Genomic DNA, 16,978 nt, shown 5'->3' on the forward strand with positions numbered 1-16,978 from the left:
GGCTTTCAAAGACCTGGCTGTTTTATTTTCTTTGGCCAAGGAAATCACTTTCTTTCAAGCAATTATTTCGTATTTTATGAAAACTTTGGTTGAATGGAAAACCTGAAGCCTCGGACTTATCTACACACTGTTCCTCTGGTACAAAGCCTTACTTAAAAGGGCAACTCCTTCTTACTTAGAGTGTTTATGGAGAATTTGTCATCACATCTGATACCTTGTATGTGTAATACATTATGTGGAAAGGAAATAACCTTAAACCATCTGATGTTGCCTCAAGAGCCCAAACAGTGTTTCCCCTCCTGTGCCAATATATGTTAAATTATCGGGGTAAAAAAGAGAAAGAAAGAAAGAAGAGTAAGAAGAAATATCAAAATTCATTTTTGTTTTCTTTCAAAAAGTGGAATGAACACTATCCTTTAAATGCCAAAATTGACTCCTCTGTTGAGTTGGTCTATAATTCACTAACATTGTTTTTGTCACACAATTGAGAAATATCAATCTATTGGCTCTTCAGAAGAAGATCTCTGGAGGGTATCCATGTTAAGTTTGTATATATTTATTTATGCTTAATTTAATGGGAATGTGTAAATATGGCAAGTAGTTTGGGATTATTTATCTGTGAATCTATACCTCTGTGAATGGGTGGTTAAAAAAAAACTAAAAAAAAAAAAACTTAAAAAAAAAAAAAAGCTTGACCCTAGGTAGAATCCTCTCTGAATTTTTCTGTTCTTTATAGACAAGCTGTTATGGTAATGGGTAGAAATTGGTTTATTGTCCAGTGTTGATCTGATTTACACAAATAAAAAGACTGTTGTGTTTTTGTTGTGTTTTCATCTTCAGTTTCTTGAATATGGACATTGTTTAATTCTACAGACAGAAAAAAGTATAGCCAAGAATTCTTTTTTCTTTTTGTCCCCTCTCACTGAAACACAGGCAATGTTTTCGTTACCACATAAATATAATAAATTTTGCTTCTTAGAAAACCTGACACTTTGTTTTCACTAGGAGGTGTTTTTTATTTTAATTCCAAGTTGACACTCTTCTCTCCTATTTCGAACTAGATTTGCAATAAAAGCTTATGTTAACTGCATCTCTTGGTTTATTTTGCCCTTTAAAAAATGAGGCATCAAATTTACTTCCCAGGTAACTAAAACACGCTGTGTCCCAGTAACTAAAAAAGGCTCTGGGTCCAAGTCAAAGATGATGCTCTCTTCCCACTGCTGATGGGATAGCATTCTGGCACAGTGTTCCTTGGAGGAAATGGTGCAGGAGATGCCCACGGGGCCAGGTATGGGCTCCTACACCACACACCTTGGGATTTGGAGGAGTTAACTGGCTTGTTTCAGGATTGAACCCAACCCTGACCTCACCAGCTGTGCAAAGCCCTCCAAAAACAAATGAGGAACGGCTCCTTTGACCCAGAGGAGGAAAAAGGCATAGTTGTCATAAGAAGTTGGTTCTTACCTTAGGCTCATAGGCTGCCTAGAAAAGCCAGAGCTTTTCTCATTTGGATTAATGGGCTGCAGCCCAGCCCTAATGGGCTGCAGTGATCAAACATCTTCTCAATCTGTATTTCATCCCAAAGCTAGGGTGTCTTCCCTAAGGCAAGGAATGTAAAGTCATCCAAGATGTTACACAGTCTGGACAAGTTACTGTTTCTCTTTGGACCTCAAGGTCTTTATCTGAAAAATGTGGGCCTCCTAGGGTCCTTTCCAACATCAATATTGCCTAGTTTAATTACAAAAAGCAGAAACAGTAATGTGTATATTCATTTAAGGATAATCAGCAAAGTCAAATCTTTGCTCCAGATTATAAGAGTACTTAGCATATAGTTGGTGCTCAGTTAATTAATTAATAATATGCCTCCCATATCAATTTTCTGTTTTTCAGGTGAATCATTCCCAGTTGGACTTCCCTATAGGGAAATACAGAAGGGACAATGGATCTGCTTTATGTGAGATTTTTCCACTTCTTGGCTTCCTTACTAAAGAAAGGTGGGGAGGGTATCATGGCTAGAATTATAAATGACTAAATCAAAGATCATCCCCCCTCCAAAAAAAGGAAGGAAAGTAGAAGGAAGAAAAGAATTACAAGGGAAATGTGATTAAGAGGGCATGCAATCCATTAATCTATACTGAAAATAGATGAATGTATTTCTGGCTCAGCTATATTACAGAGTTTCCTTTTTATTTGGTTTTTGGAGAGTGAGGGCTTGGTTACCACTGGTATTATACAAAGTGGAGGTGGGTAATTTACATTTCCTATGGCAAATTTTCCTACAGAAGTGTTACCTCCAACTCTGGAGAAACAGACCTGCCTGCTATCTATTATCCTATACATAAATTCCAGACCCACCACCCTTCCCACCACCATTTGACAAGGAGAGTATGTATGTATACCTGACAGTCATCTTTACCAGGATCTTGAACGTCCCAAACGTGAGAAAAGAACTAGAAGAACACAAGAAAGGAAGAACTGGAAAGAGAAGGAAAGGACTAGGAAGCCTGAGACAGCCTTGCCTAACAGAACGGCCTATCACAGCTCCCCACTCCCTTTGTTACTGTTTCACCAAGATGCGGAGGGAGTACGGAAAGCTGCAGTTGGAACCGCTAGGTCCCGGATGCTGACCACAAGACCAGCACAGGGACCCTAGGTAACTTGGAGGAAGTGTCGCTGCCCACTCCACCCCTTTCCGCCTGCCAGGAGGCAGCCAGCCCGTTTGAGCGGCTTACAGTGCCCCAGAAGCCCACCTGCCCGCCAGTATTAGAGGCTTAAGGGCCCTGATTAAAAATAATGCTAGGAGGAAGACTCGATTATTCTTTTATGAGGCCACATTCTTTTCCTTCGTTTGCAAATAATAGCCCCGTGGGGTTTCTCCCCTGGGATTGGGGAAGCCAGAGCTTAGAGCCACTAGAGAGATGCTGGCCGGAAGGTATGTGTCCCTTCCTCAGGGCACTCACGACTCCCTGACGCAAGCTGCCTTCGATGCTTGGACTTCCAGGGCGATTGTCTGTCATGTAGAAGCCTCAGAAATTAAACGCACAGCTCACAAGTCCATTAATTTTAGCTTCCCATTAATCTATTTATAAGTGAGCCAGAGCTGGCTCTATAAATACAGTCCTATAAAATTGAACTCCTTCCCATAAATCTTCCAAGTTGTTTATTTACATGTATTCCCTCGCCATCAAACGAGCCTCGTTTCAACTTGGGGAAGATTCGGGCTGACTTGACCCGCAAAGGGGTGTACTCCTCCCCCACCCCAGCTTCCTCGCTGGAATTGTGGGCTCCTGGGGAAGGAAGGAAATGCTTGGAGGTAGAGGGGGTAGGGTGGCAAAAGGAGGCCGAAAACTCATTTTTCCTTCTTGACTTTGTTTCCTTGTTCCTACCCCAAATTCACGCTCTCCATATTCCCCATCACAAGCTCCGCGTTGATTTATATCGTCATAAACAGCATTCTTGAGACTATAGCTGCTTTTATAGCTTGGGCTGAGCTCCTTTTTCACTTCCCTAGCAGCCACTACTTTTAAATCAGGGCTCATAAATAACCCCGTCGCTTCTTTAGGATGAGGTCAGTCAAACGTCTCCTCCTCGAGGCCACTTTCTTGCTTGAATCCCTCCTTGCTTTCCTCCAGCTCACTAGTTGGAACACTCCCACCGCCTTTAAGGCACGTTTCCAGAACGCAACCGCGCACCGCAACGTGGAGGCTGGGCACCAGCGGGTTGACACCGACACCCCAGCAAGGTGTCTGCGTAAGCGGCACCACGCGTGCGCCGCCCCCGCCTCTGCCGAGCCCCGGCACGCAGAGCGGCGGCGCGAGCCTAGGCACGCTCTCCCGGCGGCAGGGCGGCGCGTCCAGAAGCGCGCACGCGCGGGCGCACGCGCCGCGGCGCCCCAGGGTGCGACTCCAGTCCCAGCTACTTACTGCCCAGGGCAAGGCACGAGCTTGCAAGGGGTTTTGCTGTGCGACTTTGGATATCCAGGGCGCCGGGTTTGCAAAAACGGCTGCAGTGTGGGCGGCTCTGTGTGTGTGTGTGTGTGTGTGTGTGTGTGTGTGTGTGTGTGTGTGTGTTTATGTTCATACTGAGAGAGCAGTTTTGTCACACAAGTTCAATACGTTCCTCGTTGGTCACAAGCTATCAAGGTCAGGCCCACCTGTTCAAAATCTATTGGTTCTCCCCACCCTGCTTCTTTTTTTTTCTCTTCTCTCCGAAGGACTGCATCCTTCTGGAACTGAATGGGGCGAGAGGCATTCAGATCCAAGTAGGGGTCACACCTGCTGCTGGGAGAGGCCTCTGCATAAAAATGCTCCTTAAAAATTTTAAAAAGCAGTACAATAGCCAATGGACTTAGCAAAGCGTGACTTGCCCAGACCGCACGGAGGGGAGGGCGGCTCTGGCAGTCATCTGTGACTCGCCCACCAGCTAACGTCCTGGACGTGCCTGATAGTGGAGATATTAGCCAACATTTCTAGGATGTGGCTGTCGGATGTCATTAGCCAACACACTTAGCTGAAAGGGGGGCATGCCCCTCACCCCCCCGTATATGTGTAGAAAATTTTTGGGAGATCAAAGTCTGCCCTTGTAACAGTCAAATGTTGCTTCCTGTACGTAAATTTATCAAATGACCAGGGAAAAGAAGCTGGCACCAAAAGTGGGGTACAGAGACATGGGAAGGGGAGCTTCTTTGGGAAGAAGACTGGGCCTGAGACTCTTTCTGGGGTGGAAACTTGACCCAGGTCAGACTTGTATACTACTTAGACTGAAGTGAAGGAGGATCAAGTCAATCTAAGGACTTCTAGCGCTCACCAAGTGAGCCATCGGGATCCTGAGCGATAGAACCTAGCATCCAGATGCACAATTAGAACCTGGGCAGCTAGGAAACACCTGATTACAGAAAGGCTGGTGGCTGATCAAGTGGGAAAAGCAAGTGCGACCCTAATCTGAATTTCCAAGGAAATAGGATTTTAGAGCGCTTCTAGACAGCAGCGGTTTTTACTGTTGAAATGTTGATCTTTCTAGGTTTGGAGAGGGGCCAGGATGGGTTAAACAAAATGGCTGGGAAAAATCACAGTCAAGACAAATAAAACAATTATAAAACTCAACTGAACTTCAGTGTTCTATCAGCACCACTGCCTCTCCCCCACTCCCAAATGAAGGAGGAGGAGATGATGGAGAAGGAGAAAAGAGAAGAATCAGCAGCAGCCAGCGCTAACTTTGAGATCAAAATATTGATCATGGACCAGGATGGATTTTGTGTGTATGTTAGCTAACTTCATAATGATTCTACAAGGAAACTAGGTGAGAGACTTTCTTGGGGGGGGGGCGCTGTAGGGTGGGTTATAGTTAAGACTATTTATAGACACACATAACATCATAATATCAGAACTCCCTAAGAATTGGACTAAACAAAAAACAGCCACAACAAAACATTTACCAATGTGAATTTTTTTGCCATAAGAGTCCCATGTGTTGGAAAGATTTTATTTCATGTCTTAGGTTTTAGAGATGTTGTTTTCAAGATAGAATTATTTTGGCCAGAGATTCCTAAGGATAGGACACTTCCAAGAGTTGAAGCAGAAGCACAATTTACTCTTTCCGATGTTTTGTTTCACACACTTACCCTTTGCTGCCTTTAAAAAGCAGGGGGCACGGGCCCAAGCCCTGTCAACAAAATGGGCCCACTGAGTGTTCATTCACTTTTATGTTTATTCTGTATATTCTCTCCTTTTTCAAAAACTAAGGGCCTCTGGGGCATCTGGGTGGCTCAGTTGGTTGAGTCTCCAACTTCAGCTCAGGTCATGATCTCATGGTTTGTGAATTCGAACCCTGCATTGGGCTCTCTGCTGCCAGAGCAGTGCTGCATCTGATCCCCTGTCCCCCTATCTCTCTACCCCTTCCCTGCTTGTGATCTCTGTCTCAAAAAAAAAAAAAAAAAAAAAAAGGCCCTTCAAGATAATGGGGCCAATTAATCCAAAGAAGGATCAAGCTGATCTGGGTCTCTGTGACCTTTTACCCTTCTTTTAATTCTCGATAGTGAACATCTGTGTTTGGCGGCCAATGTCTGAAAGTAATAAAGACAATTAGAGCATTTTATTTTTTCCTGGGGGAGAGGGGTTTGGTTGTCAGTGTGGAGAGGTAAGAATCTTGTCTATGGCACTGTTTTGCCAAATGAAATGAGGGGGAATATCAGTCACTAGGCCTTGCTGCTTCATAGGCCCTGAGGAATGGAGCATAGTAGGCACCTAAACTGACGATGAAGGTGGTTCATATTGCTCCTTTGTTTATCAGTCTATGGGCAATTTATTTTTTATTTTTTTAAAAAGTTTATTTATTTTGAGAGAGACAGAGACAGTGCGAGTACAGAGGGGCAGAAAGAGAGGAAAGCGGGAGAGAGAGAGAGAGAGAGGAGAGAGAAAGAGAAAATCTCAAGCAGGCTCCAAGCTACCAGTGCAGAACCCGATGCAGGGCTTAAACCCATGAACCATGAGATCATGACCTGAGCTGAAACCAAGAGCTAGAACGTAACCAACTGAGCTACCCATAGGAGGTATTTTTTAAAAATAATCCTAACGTTTGTCAACTCTACCATGAAAAGAAAGTAATGTCCAGTTCTCTCCAGCCTTGTTCTGAGTTTACTTCCAGTTGTGAGCCGTTAGGTTCCTAAGCACATACAAGCTCCCTGTTCCACCAATTTTGTGGGACAAGGCTCTTCTCTCTCTTCTACCTAAGAACAAACTAGCATCAAGCCAAACCCAAACAACGTGACAAAACACAAACACCTGCCACATGTTAATTAGTTGAAAAGCATCTTAACTTTTGGTGCACAAAACTGTGAAATCCACCAACCTTGAGGCCATCTGAGAGGTCAAAGTTCTGAAAGAATAAGATATTCTAGAGATAATCAGTTAGAGAAATTTATCTCCCAAACAGATGTCAGCAATGAAGGCAGGTGCTTTGTACTCTTTGTATGTGTTTCCTCTTGGCACTCTGCTGTGGGTTTTTGAGGATCCGAAAGTTGTTTCTTATGAAAGACATATATCTGATCTTGAAGAAGCAAACCTGTTATACATCCATGCATGAAACTACATCATAATTTAAAACTCTTGGGTGAATTTAAAAAAAAGAACTCGGGTGAGGTTAAAGCTGAAAAGTGACTATATTATAAACTGTATTATATAGACTATTATATATTGTATATAATATACACAACTCCTGGAATCTCAGTTGCAGTGAAACTTTTCTTAAGTGGAGGTCATTTGGAAACCCTTTAAATGTTGTAAAATTTTTAGCCGGGTGTGTGTTTAAGAACCAGAACTTGAAACTTTAAAAAGAGGGTAGAGTTTTCCTGTGCACTGGACATTGGATGGCTTCTCTGCATGTCATCACTCTGATGCATACAGAGAAATATGAGTTTGTGGTTGACTTGTTCTACGTTTAATCACATATGTGCATAGGCACACACGGAAGACTGTTTTCATTCACCATTTCTCCTTGATGTTAAACATGTGTTGGGAATTTTGGAACTCTGACTTCTCCAGATCATATTTGCGACTTTGTTCCTACACATGCAGTTTAGAAACCTACAAGGTGATAACTAGGTTATTCTTCCTATCTCTCTCTCTCTCTCTCTCACTCTTTTTTTTTTTTGCTGTTAATAACTCTGTCCTTCTTCCTTTTCTCTCCCCCACTGGTTTCACCCCTCCCCAGCATTCTGTCAAGCAATAGGCTGTAAAATAGTTATCCAGACCAGCAGCCAGGCAAGTGCCGTTTGAGAGTAATTTCTGCCCCAAGCATTTAGCCCAGGGCAAAGCAAGCGTGCTCTCTAACTGATCAACCTGGATATTTCATTATTCATTAATTTACTGTTTAACCAAATCCCACTCATTATCAGAGGCAACGCTTGGCAGAGCCCAGCGAACAGTAGCAGTTGGTGTCAGGCGTGGAGAATTGGCCCATTTGATCCTGGGCTGTTTTATTATTCAACACCACTGACTGAGAAAAAGGTCCATGAATAATAAAGAGCCAAAGCGTGTTTGAACTGAGAAGCATGACACAGCCTTACAAAACAGCAGTTAGAAAATTAAAGGCAAGGTGGCCCAGACTTTGCATTTTTTATCTTGGCTGTGGGCACAGACATTTATATCCCTACATTGTTTTCAGTGATTTTTTTTTAAGTCCTTAAGACAGAGGCATTTGTTTCAGTCAGTCTCACCCTTTCAAAACAGACCATTGAAGAACTCGGGAGCAAACTTACACAGCAAGAAACAAACATGCCTCCAGATGGGAACTTGAAAATGTAATTTCTAACCTTATAATCAGTTAGGTCCTTTGTGGCCCTTCCCAGCTATGGGGAAGGTTTAGGTGATTTTAATTCTCCTTTGGACCTGCCATGATTCATACCCTGGGTTAGTTTAATAATATAATTCATGATGCTGATCAAACACGTATTAAATTCCTTTTCTGTCCAACTGTTTCTTTAACAAGACTTTTGTTCCATGAGTACCTGGCCACAAAGGTCACATAGCAATGGTTTTAGGGATCCTGCAGGTGGTACCTAAAATTTTGTTGATATGGGAGAAGGGCCTATGAAATAAATAGGGATGAAAGGAAGAGTTTATGTTCCCTCAGAAGCACCTTTTTTGAGCTTACAGAGACAGTAGAGGTCATGAATCCTTTCAGGCTCTGTTAGGTCTGTAAATGCACAATTGAATCGAATGAATGCATTTGTTGGCTCCATTGGTGGTGGCTTAAAAGTATGACTGCTCTTCTCGTCACCTGCCCTGTCATTCCACTCATGTATCCCTTTTACTCATCGATTTGATTTACAGTCTTTGAAAAAGCATGATGAGCTCTGAAACAGTAATGATTATAGTAACTTTTGTGTGTTGCCTTCTGCTGTCTGTAGCCCCTTCACTTTATCCACACACAGCCATATTATGCAGAGACAGAGCACGGGGGTGTGGCTCTTTCATTTAGATGAGCAATAGCTGTGTAGGAAAAAGTTTCTTGGGACCAGTAAAGTCCATGATGCTGAGATACTTAGATTACATATAAAAGACTCTATCCAAAGATGTTGATGGTGAGTCAAACTTCAAGTGATTTTTTTTTTAAATGTCAGAATCAGTAAACAGAGTTTGAAAACACTAGGGGGAGGCTTGGCTTTTTCTTTCCTCAGGATATTCTCTTGCCTGCCTGGGATGCATTTGGGAACTGTTGTTAATATGTTGAATTTAAAGTAGGACAGGATGTTAGCACGGAAAAAGTTCTTTTAACATCATCAACCTGAACACTTCATTTTACAGATGTTTAGAGAATGACTCATCCAATCTTATGCATGTAGCTCCTGATGGAACTATGATTAGTTCCAAAGTGCTTTTTTTCCATATAGAAGGTCTTAGGACTTTGGTTTTTATCGAGATAAGATTGCTGAATGTTTTCTACATGTGTTCTAGTAGTTTTGAAAAAGAGACTTTAAAAAAATTCTGATCCCACACAACTGAACTATAGTATGTTGAAAAACACATCTCTTACAATGGATGTTCTTTTGGTATTGCAATTTTTGCCATTATTTATAAGAAGAGAGTGAAACTTGTTCCAACAAGTTGGGATTGGATGGTCAGGATATTAAGATAAAGACCTCCATTGTTTTCCTTCAGAATGTGATAGACCAGATTGTCCACTTTTAAATGAAAGCAACATAAGTATGAACATGACTGAAACTTATGACAAAGTTAATGCCTTGACTTCTCAGATCATACCATCCCTCATTAAATCATAAAACCACATACCCTTGAGTATGACCACATATAAAGGACTCACAAGGTGAAGAAAGTAGGCAATATCACAAGTGAGAATCACAAGTTTCCTGTTCTCCCTTCTCTTTCAGCCTTGTTCCAGACTAAAATATTGAATCTTACTCTCTAGTGAATTGTACTTAGGACACTTAAGACTCACTGATTCCCCTTTAGATCTTGGCATTTAAAACTTCAGAGGGTCTGGAAAAGCAGTGTATGGGAGGAGTTGGTCTTCATAGTCCCTGGAGAGGAGACACTGTTGGAAATTTGGAACAGAAGAAATTGTAGCATTTTTCTGGGCTTAGTGGATCATAGAGATAAACAGGCCTGTGTAAGTATCACCTTGTCTTAGAAAAATTTCTTTCCTAACTCTTTTACCTCCTGTTATACTCTTTAACTTCTCTTCCTATGGTTCTTAACCCTGACTACACATTAAAAAAAATTTTTTTTACATTTATTCATTTTTGAGAGGCAGAGAGAGACAGAGCACAAGTCAGGGGGACAGAGAGAGAAGTAGACACAGAATCCGAAGTAGGGTCCAGGCTCTGAGCTGTCAGCACAGAGCCCGATGTGGAGCTCGAACTCACATACCATGAGGTTATGACCTGAGCCGAAGTCAGACTCTTAACTGACTGAGCCACCCAAAAGCCCCTACCCTGGCTATACACTAAAGTCACCTAGAGAGGGTTTTAAAAATTACTGATGTCCAAGCTCCATCCTCTGAAGTATTTGATATGAGACACTGGCTTGCTTCAAAAGATCCCCAGGTGATTCTAATGTTCAAGTAGGATAACAAATCAATGCTTTATCTTCTCAGAGAACCTTCCTCAAAATATGGCACCTACCCTATTGTCCTATTATAAAAGTCTCTCTCTGCCCACCTTATATTATAGATTTTAAGTGTAAAGATCATGTAATCAACTTACATAGACATGGTATACAGTAGTTGCTAAATCATCCAATAGATTCTTATTAGGCAGTTATTAAGTTGAAGGATTTAGGGATAAATCAGTAACAAGATGGATCTGGTCTTTTACTTTGTGAAATTTACAGTCTTTTGTTCTTGAAGGCAAGTATGATGATTCCACATTTGTGAATGTCTCTAGGGTTAGCTAACAGCTGGCCAAGAGACATCTTAGTACAGTGGGTTACTGTTGCGTGCCTCCTCTCTGCTAGCCATTATGCGAAGTCCTGGCTACATCACAGGAGATGAGCCAGGCTGCAGAGGCCCTTAGGTTGGGCACATTGTTGTACCTGCTCTTTAGATTGGCCCATCTTGTGTGTCCTAAACTCTGTGTACCTGTGAGATTTTAACTTACCCGCATAATGCATCTCAGATTTTTAAAATCTATTTTTTTAATGTTTTATTTATTTTTGATACAGAGAGAGACAGAGCATGAGTGGGGAGGGGCAGAGAGAGAAGGAGACACAGAACCGGAAGCAGGCTCCAGGCTCTGAGCTAGCCGTCAGCACAGAGCCCGACGCTGGGCTCGAACCCACAAATGTGAGATCTGACCTGAGCCGAAGCCAGAGGCTTAACCGACTGAGCCACCCAGGTGCCCCAGATTTTTTAAATCTAAAAAATTTCTACAAATTGCTAAAATACCTATGGTTTTAATCCCTAATGCTGCACTGTAGGTGGTAAATAGAATGAGTAGGTGTTTACTTCAATTTCCTTTACTGTAGTTTTGCTCCAAGATAGGATATAGTATATTTTTCAGATAATAATGAATTTGAAATTTATATCTGGGTATCTTAATATGGTATGCCTCATCAACATTTTCTTCTAAATCAAAAATAAGTATCATTGTGTAGATGGAATAGTTATATTTGCATTCATGCAAATGCTTCATTTATGAAGCATTTTCATTAATTTAAGTAACAATATTTAATTTGTGTTTGCAATGACTTTGAGATGTAAGATACGTACTAAAGCACCTCTCTTGGTTTTACAGGTAGGAAACCTACACTCAGGTTGAGAAACAAAGTTCACCTTGCAGGAAAATGGGAGAGCATAAGTTTCATGCTCTTTCTATCATCCTATACTGGCATACTTATTGTAAGTATGTATCCATACATGCAACAGAAATGCACACTTTTTTATAGTACTTAAAATTCAAAAATAAAGCTAGCATATTATTGTATAATAGCATGATGTATATTTTAATAGCTTACTAATTTACATCGACTAGACAAAGATGTGCATACATTTGGAAGAAGTTTGAACTGCAGAATATTTTAAAAGGATGCAGATTACCTCTTTAAAGTATATAGAAGTGGACCTGCAATAATTAAATCTTCCTTTTAGAAGCCCTTGGAGTGCTAACTTTGATTAATACATAAGATTGCTTTGTAATTATACTCTCAATTATTTGTATGTAAATGGGTGCTCCCCAAGTGCTTGAGGACACCGAAAACAGTGTATTCTCTTAAACAGTTTATATACACTCTCCCTGTAATCTTTATTTACACTAGCAATTTGTTCAGCAAGTCTTTTCTCCATTGATATGGTAAAGACAAACTTCACTCAGCCAAATCTATGTTAGATCACAAATTCTGATTTAAGTGAGTCTGAATTAATGAGGTTTTAGTTTATTTGCAATGTAATAGGTTTTCTACCCCAGATCTGCCTTTACATACACATATAACATTATTAATAGATGTTTTTATACCTTTAAAAATATTCAACATAGTTAATGACTTGATTTATCAATGAACCTGAGATGTTTCAAATTATTTTATAGCTTCTTAGTATAGATTTGCCTTCGTCCATCTATAGTAGTGGAGGAAAAATTCTGTTTCCTTAAGTCCTTTTATGAGGGTGCCAAAATGTATAAAAATATGAAGCCATTTAATAGCCAGGCTCTTTGAAAATACCAAGCACACACAGTACGCATGCTAAGTTTAATCACACTGATGGATTTACATGTAATGTCTCAATCCCAGACTCCCTCATTAGTGCAGTCAATCTTGAAGTTCTCCCCGGTGAGTGAGGGGTGAAGGTGACTTCAACACCCCGTGAGAGGATGGCGGTATATTGCCAACACCCAGAAAAAGACAGTGGGAAAAAGCTCTACCATATGAGGCTATAATCCTAGCTGTGGTCAATGTGTTGAAAGCTTTATATTTCCTGACCACAGGATCTTTCTATAAAATGAGCAGGGAGGAGGGATATTCCCAGGATTAGCCAGCTGGCTATTTCTATATGCTTATTAAAATTTCTGGAAGAAGTGGTGGGGCTTTGTAACCCTTTTAAAATATATCTCCTTGGGAAATCATAAGCTTCTCCCTCACCCAAACTATTTAGTACAAGAGGGTTGGATAAAATAGTTTCAAACTTAAATTTTGCAGCACAAAAAGTGGGAATATAAAAAATGGTGGTAAAAACAGCAGTAGTAGCAGAAGCAGGGAGAGAATCCAGATGTCACCTTCATAGGATATCTTTTTCTCCTCTAAGGACCCGCAGGTCAGGCTTTTTAATTTTGGACAAAACACAGTTTCATTCTGTCCCACGCAGAGTACTGGGGTAGCCTCATCTTTTAGAGGCTGCATTCAGAACCTGCTGCCTCTTTGTATTTAATATCCACATGCTATTCCCCTAGCTCACTGAGCGAATCCCTGCACAATAGTGGCATTAAGGAAAGCAAAGCATAGGCAGTGCATTTGGCTCTTTCTTTGGGGAAGAAAAACAAGCAACTTAATGCTTAACATTCATTAAAAGACACTGGGTCATCATGTATACTATTGAAGTAGCTGTAGAGTTGAGTCCATTGTCTAAGAAGTCCTCAGAGTTTTTAGTCAGAACTGTGTGACCAAGGGATATTCTATATTATAGTTGTCATGCTTCCTTTTCCTCCTTCATCTTTTCTTCCTCCTTCTCCTTCTCTTCCTCCTCTTTTCTCCCTCTCCTTTTTCTTCTTCTTTGAGAGAGACTTAGTAAATAAAGCCAAGATGTGCCCTCTCCTTCTTTCCCTTCCCCCCATACTTTATATAAGATATAGATATAAGTGAAGATAGACACATAGATAAAGATATATAAAATGCTCTTCTCCACTTCATTCTTCTTCTTCTCCTTTAAATAGGATCACTGAGTTAACCAAATCTTCATTTTCAGTTGTAGGGCTCCCAGGACATACAAAGAGGAAATCCAATGTACTCTTAGTATCTTGAAATTTTATTATTCCAATTGGGACATTCTGTCTTTTTCTTCTATCCTTCAGAACAAGTGCATAAACATGGCTTTTAGATTAGGGCTTTAAGCAAACTCAAAGAAAAGTTTTCTGTTGAAAAGTATAATGAAACCAATAGTTTATGTTTGTTTAACTTTTTACACTTTGTAGTGTGCCTTCACATACTCTGTTTTACTCAATCTCCCCCAATTTCTCTGAAATATTATGGAACTCACAGAGTTGGTTGGGTAAAGGGAGGTTGGAAAGTTAATAGGCTTGTCCAGTAACAAGGAATGAAAAGACTCTCAGCTGATTCTTTACAAGTCTTCTAACTGGCAATAGACATCTTGCTACACTAGAGTTCTCTAAATTGTAACAGAAAATACACACATCAATTTGACTCTAATAATTCAGGTGAAGTGAAATAGTGAAATAATGAATTAGATGACTTGTAAGTGTGTGTGTGTGTGTTTCCAATTATCTAATTCCTAAGGGGGGCGTTGTACGTCAGGTCAAGAGCAGAAGTACAGGGGAAAGAGAGGTACTGATTTTTGAGAAGTATCTTTGCTTTTTGGCATATAACCGTTACAAGTTTGGAACACAGGAAAACAAAGAGTAGATTAAATGATTATCCAGGGAAGGAGTGAATGAAAGGAAAGCAAGACAGAAAGAGAAAAAGAAGAAATAAAGAATGGATTAAGGAATGGGCAAGTGAAATGGCTACTTGTTCTTTGTTTTTGGCTATTGTTCTTTCACCGAAAGCCTGATTATTTAAAGCCCTAAAATATTACATGTACATTAGAGTTAGCCAAACATTTAATAAGACTGACATGAGGAAGGCTTCCTTCCTCCTAAATACATCTTCTACTTGTTTTTTGATGCCATAAATTTTCTTAACAAAGTTTGTCAATTCTCTATTATAAATTAAAGATTTTAAAACATACACAGGTAAACAGTTCATTGCATGAATGATTTTTAATCAAACTATAAAGGATGATCTCAACTTATTTACTGTTTGGATATACAAGTAATCACTTTTTATGTTTATTTATTTTTGGGGAGAGAGAGAGTGTGTGACTAGGGGAGAGTCAGAGAGAGAGAGAGAGAGAGAGAGACAGAGAGACAGAGAGACAGAGAGACAGAGGATCCAAAGCAGCTCTATGCCGAGAGCCGATAGCCTGATGTAGGGCTCAAACTCAGGAACCATGAGATCATGACACGAGCTAAAGTCAGACACTTAACCTGCTGAGCCACCCAGGTGCCCCTAGGAGAAGTATTCTTAATAATATATTCTCTGCGTCTTGGACAATGGAATGGAGTTGTTGAACTGAAAATGAGACTCTTCACATATCAGTGGAGAAACCTGGTTAGCACCATCTTAAACCAGTGCTGTGTGCCTCCTGATGTAATACACTTAGAAATGTCACTTACATCGTCACTATGCCTTTCGACATCCTGCCAAAAAAAGTACATAATCTGAATTTGATGGCAAGGGAATATCATATAAATTGAAAAGTAGGGATCATATATATAACAAGTGGTGTGTGCTCTTCAAAAATGTCAGTGTCATGAATGATAAAGAGTGGCCAAAGAACTCTTTCAGATTAGAGAAGTCTAAAGAGACCTGCAACCAAATGCAAATTATGATGCCATATTAGGATGTGGACCAAGGAAAAATTTGCTACAAGGATTTATTGAGGAAATTTTAATATGGCTGCTGTATTATAAAATAGTATTGCATTAATGTTAAGTTTTGTGACTTTGTAATTGTACTCTGAGATCCAGGTGTGATATGTGCAAGTTATTCTCAAATAGTTCAGGAGTGAAGGAGAGGAGAGAGGAAGGGAGGAAGGTAACAAATGCAGTAAAACTGAATCTAGGTGAATACAGAAGTTCTTTGCTCTATTTTTGCAATACTTGTGTAAGTTTGATAATATGTGTACATAAAAGATTTTTAAAAAGTAGAGAAGGCATTTTCTTTTCAGAGAAGATTCATTCTGCTGGAGAGGAAATTTAATTTTGCATTTGGGCTGTGTTTCTACAACTAATAACTTAGCAGCTCTCACTGGTGAATAAGAGCAACGGACTTAGATAATGTCGTATTTCTGGGGTATAGCTCAGTGGTATAGCATTTGACAGCAGGTAATGTAATATTTATTCACATTAAATTCAAATAGTCAATTTTGAAGATTCAGGTAAGTCAGACAACATAAGTCACATATTTGTAATATGTTAACTAATGTATGTCCTTTGCATAAATTTATAAGATATATTCATACAGAGCTAGACCTAAATCAGACATCATTTTGTTTGCATGGTTACCTGGATATAAAGATCTTTATTGAAAACCTAATCTGGGACATTTTAGTAGAGTTTACTCTCATTAAAATGATGCAATGTTCATAACAACACTATCTACAATAGCCAAATTATGGAAAGAGCCCAAATGTCCATCCTGTCGATGAATAAAGAAGATGTGGCATATATGTATATATATATATGATGGAATATTACTCAGAATTCAAAAAGAATGAAATCTTGCCATTTGCAACAATATGGATGGAACTAGAGTATATTACATTGACCAAAATAAGTCAGTCAGAGAAAGATAAATATCATATGATTTCACTCATATGTGGAATTTAAGACACAGAACAGATGAACATAAAGGAAAGGAAGGGGAAAAAAGATAAACACAGAGAAGGAGACAAACCATAAGAGATTCTTAAATACAGAAAAGAAACTCAGGGTTGCTGGAGGGGAGTTGGGTGTGGGGATGGGTAAATGGGTGATGGGCATTAGGAGGGTACTTGTTGGGATGAGCACTGGGTGTCGTATGTAACTGATGAATCACTAGATTCTACTGAAATCGTTATTACACTATATCTTAGCTAACTTGAATTTAGATAAAATTTTAAAAAATTAAAAATGATCAAATGGAGTTAAAGTATTTATTTATTTTAATTTTTTATGTTCTATTTTTTATATTTGAGAGAGAGAGAGAGAGAGAGAGAG

Source organism: Suricata suricatta, chromosome 7 (genome assembly GCF_006229205.1).
Source record: "Suricata suricatta isolate VVHF042 chromosome 7, meerkat_22Aug2017_6uvM2_HiC, whole genome shotgun sequence".
NCBI classification, from domain to species: Eukaryota; Metazoa; Chordata; class Mammalia; order Carnivora; family Herpestidae; genus Suricata; species Suricata suricatta.